General features: G+C 48.1%; 2 non-coding genes across 2 annotated transcripts in view; both read left to right on the top strand.

The window, feature by feature from the left end:
• The first annotated feature begins 8,495 nt into the window (after nt 1–8,495).
• On the top strand, nt 8,496–8,651 carry LOC122090417. The gene has a single exon (XR_006143637.1). It is a non-coding gene; the product is annotated as a 5.8S ribosomal RNA (ribosomal RNA).
• A 232-nt stretch (nt 8,652–8,883) lies between these two features.
• The window catches only part of LOC122090394, a 3,361-nt gene continuing 2,244 nt past the window's right edge, over nt 8,884–10,000 (top strand). Inside the window, exon 1 of the ribosomal RNA XR_006143619.1 lies at nt 8,884–10,000. This exon is cut by the window's right edge and continues 2,244 nt beyond it. This is a non-coding gene — a ribosomal RNA (28S ribosomal RNA).

Genomic DNA, 10,000 nt, shown 5'->3' with positions numbered 1-10,000 from the left:
TCTTCTCAAACTCACTCTTGCGTTCACTTCTTCTCTTCCCAAGTCCCTTAAGGAGGGTGGTTAGGTTGACTTAGTGCTAGTGGAAGTGCTAAGAGCTTCAATTGTGAGGGAGGCAAGCTTGTGGGATAGGAGACAAGCAAGCTAAATCTGTGGAATAGAGACCAACACCTACACAAGTAAGCAAAGAAGGAGCAAAGGTAAGTTCATCGACTTTGGTGTTGCTATGGGGCCTCGTTTAGCTCGAGGGGAGCAAGTATTGACCGAGGCAAAGTGGGGAGGAGCTCAAAGGCCATGTGGAGCTCAGGGAGGAGCTTGATGGCCAGATGGGGAGCTCAAGGGGTCTTTACAAGGTGCTCTCAACACCATAGTAAGTAACCAAGAGGAGATGGTTGCCACCTTTAAGGCTTAAGTATGCAAAGGGGTTGAATAAGGTGGAAGCTCAATTTGGAGAAGAAGTATGGGAAGAGTTCGAGGGCAGTGGCGAGGGAAGCCACTACCTCTCATGACATGTCTAAAGGAGAGGCACTAAGGCACAAGCGTGATAAGAGGAATCGGTTCAAGCCTAGAGACAAGTGATTCCTATGTGATGAGCTACATTGGTTTAGGGATTGCCCCAGGAGGAAAGCTCTTAGTGCCTTATTGGAGGGAGAGGGCTAAGAGGAAAAGCCACCATGCAAGGGGTCCCCAATGCAACGTGGTGCCACCAGGGCCGAGATAGGGGTCAAGGCCCTTAACACTCAAAAGGGGTTTATGTCTGCAAAAGTGTGCATCAATGCGAAGCCCACACAGGCGAAGGTAGATACAGGAGCCACACACAACCTTGCCTTGACGAAGGAGGCAAAGGAACTCAGGCCAAGGGCGTCCTAAGGCTATCAACTCCAAAGAATTCCCCATAATATTGCTTGAGGGGTCGAGATGAACCTTGGGTCTAAAAGAGTTATCCAACACCATCTAAGGGCTAGGTGCTTTCTTACCCTTAGACCGGAGGGCAAGACAATGAGAATTTGGGAGCAAGCCATCCATGCCAAGAAGAGGAAGATGCAAACGAGAGAACGGAGACAACCAAACGACGTTGTAGGAGGCTCAAGTTATATGACAACAACAAGAACCCCAATAGGTGTTACTCCTTGTGAGAGGGAGGCTAATTTGGTTGCTAGTCCAATCATCTAGAGACACAAACTATCTCCTTACGTGGAGTATTTAGTCAAGTGGAAGGGGCAACCAGAGAGCGATACGAGATGGGAGACAACTGGCATGCTAGACAGCTCATGAATAAAAGTATCACAAGGAGGTTGTGATGAGGGCATCACAGATTTTGGTGGGGGAGAGTGTCATGACCTGCCCAACATAGTTCCATGGGCCTAGCTCACTAAGCCCATGGACTTAGGCCATTGGGCTAAGTAAGGTCCAAGTTCTAGAGTTTTCTACAAAGGTGAAGTAACAATAGATATTTTATTATAGATATTTGTAGAAGATATTCATAGCAGATATTTTGGGAGAGATTTCTAGAGCTCCACTAAGGAGGTAGGAAGCTTCTAGTTTCCTCCCTAACCGTTGGATGGAGGACATTTGTAAATATCTTAGCCATCCATTGTAATTGGGGTAGGTGTTGCCTCATTTGGCAAAGATACTCACCAAGGACCAACTAAGAGTGTTCAACCAAGCAAGTGAGTTCTCAAGCCTTGTACTCAAGAGTTCTCTAGTGCAATACAAGTTCATTCTTCTCAAACTCACTCTTGTGTTCACTTCTTCTCTTCCCAAGTCCTTTAAGAAGGGTGGTTAGGCTAACTTAGTGCAAGTGGAAGTGCTAACTGCCGGCACGGTTGCTTAGAAAGGTCTAAAGCCGTGACAATGTGCTCTTGAATGGCCCAAGTGTGTGCCTACGCGTGCCCCCATGTGTTGACTCCATGTGCCCATGTGTGCACATTGAATGGCCGCACAACACCCCAAGTGTTGACTATATGTGCACATTGAATGGCCCAAGTGTTGCCTAACTGTTCCCATGCATGCCCACAACTGTTGCCTAAGTGTGCACCAAAGTGTGCCTGTGCGTGCTCTTGAATGCCCCAAGTGTCGCCTTAAGTATGCCTATACGTGTCCCCATGTGTTGAATAAGTGTGTCTACGCGTGCACCCAAGTGTAGCCCAATTGTTGCCGAATTGTGCTCTTGAATGCCCCAAAGGTTGCCTAAGTGTGCTCTTGAATGCCGCAAGTGTGCACATATACGTGCCCATGACTATGCCTACGCATGCCCCCCTAAGTGTGCCTAAGTGCATATGAAGGCAGTGCACAAGGCAGCAGTACCACACGCACGGCCGCACAAGGTGCATGCATGGTGGCAGGCTACTGCGCACTTGGCCGCAATCAAGGCCTTACTGCACGGACGATGTTGCACGCACGGGTGCAAGTATGGCAATGCTACCCCACACAAGGTTGCAGGCCATAGCACGCATGACTACTGGCATGGATGCACATGTCGCGTGCATGATGGCAGGTTGTCTTGCACACTGCTGCACTATCGACCGCGCAAGGTTGCGGGCATGGCCGCACATGCTGTGCCCCTGGCTGCCCTACCACTCGCAAGGTTGCGTGCATTGCCAGACGTGCCGCGCACGCGGTTGCAGGCACGACTGCACCACCACGAGCAAGGTTCCGTTGCGTGGTCGCATATGCATAGCACATGGCTGCACTACCACGTGCAAGTTCGCGAGCATGGCCTCCCATGTGGCGATCTTGATGGCTGGCATGGCCACACATGCTATGGGTATTTCAGCACATGGCACGAGCAAGGTTGCAGGCATTGCTGCACTTCTTTGCCCACGTCTGTAGTCCACCATGCACATCGCCGCACACACATGGGTGTTGCCATGGTCCCCATGGCCCATGCAACGGTGGCTCCTTTGCTGCCTTCGGTTGCACACAAGGCACCAACTGCTACACACGTCAAGGCCTTACCCGCACAACATTGTTTGGGTCTTTAAATCATGTTGTGCAAAACATCCCTTTGGGTTAGAAAAGCCTTGCAATTGGCTATTTGGCACTCAAAGTACAATCATTTTCACTTAAACCTCGCATTTCCATTTTTTTGTTATTTTTTGTAATGTTTCAATCATAAAATATTAAAAAATATCAAAATAAGTTGGAATGGTCCAATATCTTTTCAGAACATTCTATCAACCTTTGGAAGACATCCGAAATTTAGTTTTCAGAAAAATACATTAAAATAAAATTTTCATAGTTTTTTGAATTTAATATTTTTTTAATATTAAAAAATTAATAAAATAAATAGATATTTATCAAAAAATATGATTTTTATATGAAAATAATAAATGGATTTTCCTTAATTTTATACCAAGTTTCATTTGATTTGGATATTTGAAGCTCAAAAAATAGTCCGGTATATTTTTTAGGTGGGGTCAGGTCTCCTTCTGGAAAGGGGCAAAGAGCATAAGAGCTACCTTAAGGGAGGGGGGTGCCACTCTCCCCGGGTGGTTTCTGAGGGGCTGTATAGTGGGGTAGCAGACAATGAGCAGGCATGGTAGGCAAACCCAAAAGACCCATGGCATGGGAAAAAAAGTGAAATAGCACGTCGATTTCAATGAGTTGGCCTTGGTGTGCGTCGAGGCCTGCCACTGCATGCGGCTCGATGCGCATGGTTGCCTGCCTTGCGTGCCTTGACCCCATAGCCACTGTCACATGTGCCAGTCACGGCACAGCATACCAAACGAAGGTGCACGTCCTTGCTAATGGTCAGCCCTTCTGTCGCACAACGCCGCCCCCCCTTCTGTCGCATAACATTGCCTGCCACCGTGGGCTACTAGGCGCACATGGCTACCTACCATGCGTTGCCACACCCCTACTTCTGCTGCCACATGTGTCCATCGATGCACAGCATGCCCAACGAAGGCATGGTGTGTGAAAACTTGTACAAGGCGCGTCCATCCCGACGGTCATCCCCTCTGCTACACACAGTTGCCTGCCATTGTGTGCTGCTGGGTGCACATGGCCGCCTGCCTTGTGTTGTTGTGCCTCCACATCTTCAGCAACATGCGTCTGTCATCGTACAGTATTCCCAAGAGTGTCATGGCATGTGCAAAACACCCACACGGAATGTCGATTTTGAAGATTTGGCCCTTGGTGTGCGTTGCGCCTGCCATGGCATGCTACCTAGCCCTCATGGTTGCCTACTATATACTGCTATGCCTCAATAGTTGTTGCCTCCTACGCTCATAGCTGCAGAGAAAGCCCAACAAAGGCTTGGCATGTATGTGAAAACAAGTACATGGCTCGTCTGTCCAGATGGTCAGCCCATCTGCCGCACACCACTACATGCACCCGTGTGCGGCTGGGTGTGCATGGCTCCCTACCTTCCACTGCCATGCCCCCACAGTTGCTGTTACATGTGTTCGTAGCTGCACAGCATTTGAAAACAAGTAAATGGCCAATACATCCCAATGTTCATCCCCTCTGTCACACACTGATGCCTGCCACCTTGGGTTGTTGGGTGCGCAAGGGTTCTTGCCTTGTGCTGCCGTGCCCCCACAGCTATTGCCAAATGTGCCCGTAGTCGCATGGCATACCCAAGATTGGCCTAGCATGTGAAAATCACCATCAAGGCGTGTTGGTTCCGACGACTGCCTTTGATGTATGTTGTGGCTTGCCATGGCGTGCTACTGGGCATGCATGGTTCCCTGCATAGCTGCTGCCACATATGCCGATAGCCACATGACATTCCCAAGAGTTGCATAGCATGTGAAGGACAGCAACACGGCATGATGGTCCAGATGATTAGCCTCTTGTTTTGCACCTTGGCCGGCCAATGCGTGCTGGTGGGTTTGTATGGCTGCCTGCACACTGCACCTACACCCTCACCGTAGCCTACTACCACTTTTGCTAGTTTTTTTACAGCATGCCCAAGAGAGTTATGGCATGTGAAAAACGTGGAAATGACACGTTGGTCCCCTTGATTAATCCCATCTAGGCACCGTGGTAGTTTGACGTGCTTTGCTTCCTACCATGTGCAGTTGTGTTAGTACCACTTTTTGCGAGTGTGGCCATAGTCACGCATTTCCTCCCCTCTTTGCTCTTTGGCTTGTCGTCATATGTAGGTCATGGTGCAAGGGGTGGGCTGCTGTCTACATTGACAGGCCCAATAAATGGGTTCCACGGAATCATTGGTCAAGTCAGTGTGCACAATAAATAATTGTTTGGTCCCCCCCATCCCATTATTATTTTTTTTTAAATTACATTATCATGGGTTTGTTGCTTGCAAGGGTTTTTTCTTGGTCGATTTTTTGGCCTATGCTATTTGGAGAAGTGCGTTTCTAAGTCGTGCCTAGGTGTGGAGGTGTTTGCATGCCATTTTGCGGCCAATGTTATTATATGACATTAACGTGGGTCTCTAGAGAACATAGGTTGCAAGCTTGCAGGTGGAGGTAGATCATGAGTCCCTCCCCCCCTCCTTTCTTTTTAAAAAAAATTCCATTCTCGTGGGTATGTTGCTTGCAAGAGTTGTGTCACGCTCAGTTTTGTGGCCTTTCCTATTTGAAGGAATGCATTTCTAAGTCGCGCCTAGGTGCGGAGGTGTTTGCATGCCTCCTACTGGAAGTGTTATAATACGACATTCATGTGGGTCTCTGATGAACATAGGTTGCAAGCTTGCAAATGGAGAAAAATCACATGTCCCTTGCCCCCTACCCTTGTTCTTTTAAAAAATATGCATTATCATGGGTTTGTTGCTTGCGAGAGCTTTCTCATACTCGGTCTTGTGGCATTTGCTATTTGGCGAATCGCGTTTCTAAGTCACACCTAGGTGGGGAGGTGTTTACATGTCTCCTGCCGCAAGTGTTATAATACGACATTAACGTGGGTCTTCGGAGAACTTAGGTTGCAAGCTTGTAGGTGGAGATAGATCTCGAGTCCCTCGACCCTTGTTGATTGTTGAGATTTTCATGCTTAGTGGGGCTATTGATTTTTCTTCTACCAAATCGTTATTACGTTGTAGTAGGTTTGGTGGTGGATTGTGTCGGTAGTGGACGCAATGCATGTGAGTGGCTATTGTTTTTCTTGTGGTTATGGGCTCTTTGCTTGTGTATTGAACTACTATGCACAGATACCTCTATGGGTTGCGATGGGCCAAAAGTGTCTTTGTCAAGAGCATGAAAATGGTTCCTGTGTTCCTTACCTAGTTGGATGGAAAGAAGCTTCCCCTTAACTCTCATTTCGTCCCTCTTGCCTGCCCTTGTGGTTGCTGTGAGGTGGCTTGGCATACAATGCATATGTCCACTTTCTCTGTATCAGTGGTGCATGTGCACTGTTTGTGCTCTAGGATGCGGGACATTTTGTGGGGCAAGTTGGATGTGTGTGTGTGTCCTCTTGAATCCTTTGGTTGGGACTTGTTGCATAAGAACGATAGATCGCCATTAATGTATGGAGTAGCATCACCCAATGCACAATTGGGGATGTGGTTCATGTAGTGCTTTTGCATCGAGAAGGAAAGTTACCTGGTTGATCCTGCCAGTAGTCATATGCTTGTCTCATAGATTAAGCCATGCATGTGTAAGTATGAACTAATTCAGATAGTGAAACTACGAATGGCTTATTAAATCAGTTATAGTTTGTTTGATGGTATTTGCTACTCGGATAACCGTAGTAATTCTAGAGCTAATACGTGCACTGAACCCCGACTTTTGGAAGGGATGCGTTTATTAGATAAAAGGTCAGCGTCGGCTCTGCCTGTTGCTCTGATGATTCATGATAACTCGATGGATCGCATGGCCTTTGTGCCGACGACGCATCATTCAAATTTATGCCCTATCAACTTTTGAGGGTAGGATAGTGGCCTACTATGGTTGTAACGGGTGACGGAGAATTAGGGTTTGATTCTGGAGAGGAAGCCTGAGAAACGGCTACCACATCCAAGGAATGCAGCAGGCGCGCAAATTACCCAATCCTAACACGGGGAGGTAGTGACAATAAATAACAATACCGGGCTCTTCGAGAATGGTAATTGGAATGAGTACGATCTAAATCCCTTAACGAGGATCCATATGAGGGCAAGTCTGGTGCTAGCAGCCATGGTAATTCCAGTTCCAATAGCGTATATTTAAGTTGTTGCAATTAAAAAGCTCGTAGTTGGACTTTGGGATGGGTTGATCGGTCCACCTCACGGTGTGTACTGATCATCTCGTCCCTTTTATTGGTGATGCACTCCCAGCCTTAATTGCCGGGTTATGCCTCCGACACTGTTACTTTGAAAAAATTAGAGTGTTGAAAGCAAGCCTATGCTTTGGATACATTAGCATGGGATAACATCATAGGATTTCGGTCCTATTACGTTGGCCTTCGGGATCGGAGCGATGATTAACAGGGACAGTCAAGGGCAATCGTATTTCATAGTCAGAAGTGAAATTCTTGGATTTATGAAAGACGAACCACTGCGAAAGCATTTGCCAAGGATATTTTCATTAATCAAGAATGAAAGTTGGGAGATTGAAGATGATCAGATACTATCCTAGTCTCAACCATAAACCTTACGAGAAATCAAAATTTTGGGTTCCAGGGGGAGTATGGTTGCAAGGCTGAAACTTAAAGGAATTGACGGAAGGGCACCACCAGGAGTGGAGCCTGCGGCTTAATTTGACTCAACTCGGGGAAACTTACCAGGTCCAGACATAGTAAGGATTGACAAACTGAGAGCTCTTTCTTGATTCTATGGGTGGTGGTGCATGGCCGTTCTTAGTTGGTGGAGCGATTTGTCTGGTTAATTTCGTTAACGAACGAGACCTCAGCCTGCTAACTAGCTATGTGGAGGTGACCCTCCACGGCCAACTTCTTAGAGGGACTATGGCCGTTTAGGCCATGAAAGTTTGAGGCAATAACAAGTATGTGATGCCCTTAGATGTTGTGGGTCGCATGCACTACAGTGATGTATTCAACGAGTCTATAGCCTTGGCCGACGAGCCCGGGTAATCTTTAGAAATTTCATCATGATGGGGATAGATCATTGTAATTGTTGGTCTTCAACAAGGAAATCCTAGTAAGTGCGGGTCATCAGCTCGCGTTGACTATGTCCCTGCCCTTTGTACACTCCGCCCATCGATCCTACTAATTGAATGGTCCGGTGAAGTATTCGGATCGCGGCAATGTGGGTGGTTCACCTCCGTTGACGTCGCAAGAAGTCCACTGAAACATATCATTTAGAGGAAGGAGAAGTCGTAACAAGGTTTCTATAGGGGAACTTGTGAAAGGATCATTGTCGATACCAGCCCAGCAAGACCTGTGAACATGTTGTATTACGCCATCAAGGTAGGGCGTGGGAGCGTGAGCTCCTTCCTTCCCGACCCTTGTAAAAGGTTGGCCTGCAATCCTTCGTAGCATTCAACACAAACATAACCACCGGCACAGTCGGTGCCAAGGAACTCACAACGGAAAGGACATGACATCATTGTGCCTTTGGTGTGGTGTGGTCATTCTAGAACCGAATCTATCTTAACGACTCTCGGCAATGGATATCTCAGCTCTTGCATCAATGAAGAACATAGCAAAATGCGATACTTGATGTGAATTGCAGAATCCCGTGAACCATCGAGTCTTTGAACGCAAGTTGCACCCTAGGACATCGGGCTGAGGGCACGCCTGCCTGGGCATCACGCGTCATGTTGCCCCACCTCCTTTGCCCCTTGTGGTGGTGGTACGGAGCGAAGATTGGCCCCCCGTGTCTCTGCTTGAGGTGCGATCGTCCCAAAGTCAAGGGCCCTTGTGTGGCAAGTGTCACGATGAGTGGTGGTTTGAGCCACTTTGCCATTGTTTGGACATCATGTGCGTGTTCTGCTCCCATTGGGCTCTGGTGACCCTAATTTCCGTTCGATGGCATTTCAACTGCGACCCTAGGTCAGGCGGGGTGACCCACTGAGTTTAAGCATATCAATAAGCAGAGGACAAGAAACTTACGAGGATTCCCTTAGTAACAGCGAGCGAACCGGGAAGAGCCCAACTTGAGAATCAGGCGGTTTAGTCATTCAAATTGTAGTCTTTAGAAGCATCCTCAGCGGCGGACCAGAGAGGGTGAAATCCCCATCATGTCCGTACCCTGTTGCACTACGAGGAGCTATCAGCGAGTCGGGTTGTTTGGGAATACAGCCCCAATTGGGCGGTAAATTCCATCCAAGGCTAAATATGGGTGAGAGAACGGTAGCGAACAAGTACCGCGAGGGAAAGATGAAAAGGACTTTGAAAATAGAGTCAAAGAGTGCTTGAAATTGTTAGGAGGGAAGAGGATGGGGGCCGGCGATGCGTCTCGATCGGATGCGGAACAGTTAATAGCCGATCTATCGCTCGACTCGGGGCGTGGACCGATGTGGATTGCGGCGGCGTCCCAAGCCCGAGTTGTCACGTTATGCCTGAGGAGATGTCGTCGCCACAATCATGGTAGGTAGCATGCACCTCGATGGCATGCCTATTGGCAACTGCATGCTTCGGGCATCAGCCTGTCGAGCTCCCCCTTCGACCAGTCTTGAAACACGGACCAAGGAGTCTGACATGCGTGCAAGTAAAACCTGTAAGGCGTAAGGAAGCTGACTGGTGGGATCCCTTGTGGGTTGCACCATCGACCGACCTTGATCTACTGTGAAGGGTTCGAGTGAGAGCATACCTATCGAAACCCGAAAGATGGTGAACTATGCCTGAGCGGGTTGAAGCCAGAGGAAACTCTGGTGGAGGCCCACAGCGATACTGATGTGCAAATCGTTCATTTGACTTGGGTATAGGGGAGAAAGACTAATCAAACCAAATAGTAGCTGGTTCCCTCTGAAGTTTCCCTTAGGATAGCTGGAGCCCGCGGGCGAGTTTTATCGGGTAAATCCAATGATTAGAGGCATCAGAGGCGCAACACCCTCGACCTATTCTCAAAATTTAAATAGGTAGGATGGAGTGGCTGCTTCGTTGAGCCGCTCCATGGAATTGAGAGCTCCAAGTGGGCCATTTTTGGTAAGAAGAACTG

Source organism: Macadamia integrifolia, chromosome 9 (genome assembly GCF_013358625.1).
Source record: "Macadamia integrifolia cultivar HAES 741 chromosome 9, SCU_Mint_v3, whole genome shotgun sequence".
NCBI classification, from domain to species: Eukaryota; Viridiplantae; Streptophyta; class Magnoliopsida; order Proteales; family Proteaceae; genus Macadamia; species Macadamia integrifolia.
This window is presented reverse-complemented; position numbering and strand designations above follow the sequence as displayed.